Source organism: Manis pentadactyla, chromosome 14, assembly GCF_030020395.1.
Source record: "Manis pentadactyla isolate mManPen7 chromosome 14, mManPen7.hap1, whole genome shotgun sequence".
NCBI lineage: Eukaryota > Metazoa > Chordata > Mammalia > Pholidota > Manidae > Manis > Manis pentadactyla.
In genome coordinates this window covers 37,668,280-37,672,263 of record NC_080032.1, presented here as the reverse complement: position 1 = coordinate 37,672,263, position 3,984 = coordinate 37,668,280, and the positions used below count along the sequence as shown (strand labels likewise).

Below are 3,984 nucleotides of genomic sequence, written 5' to 3'. Positions count from 1 at the left end.
CTATGGCACAGCTGACTTAAAGAAAAAAGGCTATGCATGTGGGCCTGACCTAATAAGGTGACCTGAAAAGGGTCTGTGCTCTTCCTGAGATAAAGATCACAAGCATGAGATGTATTACATAGGAGGGAGTTTCTCCACTGCTGGCTGTGAGGGTGGAAGGTGCCACATGGTAAGGATCACAGGGAGCCTCTAGGAACCCAGAACAGACCCCAGGCAATAGCCAGCAAGGAAACAGGAACTTCGGTTCTCCAACCACAGAACAACTCTATTTGGCCAACAGCCTGAAGGGACTTGGAAGCAGATTCTTCCCCAGAGCCTCCACAGAGGAACAGCTCAGCCAACATTATTGCAGCCTTACAAGAACCCAGCCACACACAGCCTGGACTTCTGACCTACAAAACTGCTAGCTAATAAATGAGAGTTGTTTCAATTTGCTAAGTTTTTGATGGTTTGTTACAGAATAATAGGATATCAGTATGGCTTTACCCAATCTCATAATTCAAACACCCAAGTCCAACTAACTGTAGTCTCTTAAGTCCTAATAATAATGAGAGCAGGAAAGGCGGAGCCAAGATGGCGGCATGAGTAGAGCAGCGGAAATCTCCTCCCAAAACCACATAAACCTATGAAAATATAACAAAGACAACTCTTCCTAAAATAGAGACCAGAGGACACAGGACAACATCCAGACCACATCCACACCTGCGAGAACCCAGTGCCTCGTAAAGGGGGTAAGACAGAAGCTCCAGCCCCGCGGGACCTGAGCGCCCCTCCCCCCAGCTCCCAGCAGGAGAAGAGTAGGCAGAGCGGGAGGGAGACGGAGCCCAGGACTGCCGAACACTCAGCCCCAGCCACCCGGACCAGCGTGCAGACACAGTGCATGAGTGGGGGGCCCTGGATACTAGGGAAACAGGGCAGCAAGACCGGTGAGCGGGTGCCTGAGGCCGACACCGGAGAACAAAGAAATGGGAGTGGCCATTTTTTTTTTCTCTTTCTTTTAGGCGAGTGCTTTTTGGAAGTGTTAAAGGGACAGGGACCCCAATACTAGGGAAACAGGGCAGCAAGACCGGTGAGGAGGTGCCTGAGGCCGGCGCCTGAGGACAAAGAAAATCGTGCGTTTTTTGTTTTTTTTTTAATTATTTAATTTTGTTTTGTTTAATTTTGTTTTGTTTTGTTTTTGTTTTGTTGTTGTTGTTTTGGTTTGGCAAGTGCTTTTTGGAAGTCTTAAAGGGGCAGGGAGGGACACTTAGTCCAGAGGCAGGGAATCTGGGGATCTCTGGGCACTCTAACCCCCTGGGCTGCAGGGAGCAGGGAGGCCCCTTATGGAGATAAATAGCCTCCTAGCCGCTCCCCATCCAATGGGGCTCCACCATTTTGGAGCAGCAGCCCGAGCCAGGCCACGCCCACAGCAACAGCGGAGATAAACTCCATAGCAGCCGGGCAGGAAGCAGAAACCCTGTCTGAGCACAGCTACCCAGCACAAGCCACTAGAGGTCGCTGTTCTCCCAGGAGAGGAGGGCCACAAACCAACAAGAAGGAAAGCTCTTCCAGCCGTCACTTGTACCAGCTCTGCAAACTATCTCTATCACCATGAAAAGGCAAAACTACAGGCAAACCAAAATCACAGAGTCAACAACTGAGAAGGAGACAGATCCTAACCAGTCTTCCTGAAAAAGAATTCAAAATAAAAATCATGAACATGCTGACGGAGATGCAGAGAAAAATGCAAGAGCAATGGGATGAAGTCCGGAGGGAGATCACAGATGCCAGGAAAGAGATTATAGAAGTGAAACAAACCTTGGAAGGATTTACAAGCAGAATGGATAAGATGCAAGAGGCCATTGAAGGAATTGAAACCAGAGAACAGGAACGCATAGAAGCTGACAATGAGAAAGATAAAAGGATCTCCAGGAATGAAACAATACTAAGAGAACTGTGTGACCAATCCAAAAGGAAAATTATGCATATTATAGGGGTACCAGAAGAAGAAGAGAGAGGAAAAGGGATAGAAAGTTTCTTTGAAAAAATAATTGCTGAAAACTTCGCCAAACTGGGGGAGGAAATAATCGAACAGACCACGGAAATACACAGAACCCCCAACAGAAAGGATCCAAGGAGGACAACACCAAGACACATAATAATTAAAATGGCAAGGATCAAGGACAAGGAAAGAGGTTTAAAGGCAGCTAGAGAGAAAAAGGTCACCTATAAAGGAAAACCCATCAGGCTATCATCAGACTTCTCGACAGAAACCCTACAGGCCAGAAGAAAATGGCATGATATATTTAATACAATGAAACAGAAGGGTCCTGAACCAAGGATACTGTATCCAGCACGACTATCATTTAAATATGATGGTGGGATTAAACAATTCCCAGACAAGCAAAAGCTCTCTGGTTAGCTTCCCACAAACCACCTCTACAGGGCATCTTACAGGGACTGCTCTAGATGGGAGCACTCCTAAAAAGAGCACAGAACAAAACACCCAACATATGAAGAAAGGAGGAGGAGGAATAAGGGAGAGAAGAAAAGAATCTCCAGACAGTGTATATAACAGCTCAATAAGCGAGCTAAGTTAGGCAGTAAGATACTAAAGAGGCTAACCTTGAACCTTTGGTAACCATGAATTTAAAGCCTGCAATGGCAATAAGTACATATCTTTCAATAGTCACCCTAAATGTAAATGGACTGAATGCACCAATCAAAAGACACAGAGTAATAGAATGGATAAAAAAGTAAGACCCATCTATATGCTGCTTACAAGAAACTCACCTCAAACCCAAAGACATATACAGACTAAAAGTCAAGGGATGGAAAAACATATTTCAGGCAAACAACAACAAGAAGAAAGCAGGGGTTGCAATACTAATATCAGACAAAATAGACTTCAAAACAAAGAAAGTAACAAGAGATAAAGAAGGACACTACATAATGATAAAGGGCTCAGTCCAACAAGAGGATATAACCATTCTAAATGTATATGCACACAACACAGGAGCACCAGCATATGTGAAACAAATACTAACAGAACTAAAGGGGAAAATAGACTGCAATGCATTCATTTTAGGAGACTTCAACACACCACTCACCCCAAAGGATAGATCCACTGGGCAGAAAATAAGTAAGGACACAGAGGCACTGAACAACACAGTAGAACAGATGGACCTAATAGACATCTATAGAACACTACATCCAAAAGCAACAGGATATACATTCTTCTCAAGTGCACATGGAACATTCTCCAGAATAGACCACATACTAGTCCACAAAACGAGCGTCAGTAAAATACAAAATATTGAAATTCTACCAACCAATTTTTCAGACCACAAAAAGGTATAAAACTAGAAATAAATTCTACAAAGAAAACAAAAAGGCTCATAAACACATGGAAGCTTAACAACATGCTTCTAAATAATCAATGGATCAACGAACAAATCAAAATAGAGATCAAGGAATATATAGAAACAAATGACAACAACAACACAAAGCCCCAACTTCTGTGGGACGCATTGAAAGCAGTCTTAGGAGGAAAGTATATAGCAATTCAGGCACACTTGAAGAAGGAAGAACAATCCCAAATGAATAGTCTAACATCAGAATTATCGAAACCGGAAAAAGAAGAACAAATGAGGCCTAAAGACAGCAGAAGGAGGGACATAATAAAGATCAGAGAAGAAATAAACAAAATTGAGAAGAATAAAACAATAGCAAAAATCAACGAAACCAAGAGCTGGTTCATTGAGAAAATAAACAAAATAGATAAGCCTCTAGCCAAACTTATTAAGAGAAAAAGAGAATCAACACAAATCAACAGAATCAGAAATGAGAATGGAAAAATCATGACAGACTCCACAGAAATACAAAGAATTATTAAAGGCTACTATGAAAACCTATATGCCAACAGGCTGGAAAACCGAGAAGAAATGGACAACTTCCTAGAAAAATACAACCTTCCAAGACTGACCAAGGAAGAAACACAAAAGT

The 3,984-nt window shown here is 42.8% G+C and overlaps 1 long non-coding RNA gene across 1 annotated transcript; it reads left to right on the top strand.

Moving 5' to 3' along the window:
* The first annotated feature begins 563 nt into the window (after positions 1-563).
* Positions 564-1,752, top strand: LOC130680644 (uncharacterized). The gene is made up of 2 exons (XR_008993671.1): positions 564-731; positions 1,510-1,752. It is a non-coding gene; the product is annotated as an uncharacterized LOC130680644 (long non-coding RNA).
* The last annotated feature ends 2,232 nt before the right edge of the window (positions 1,753-3,984 follow it).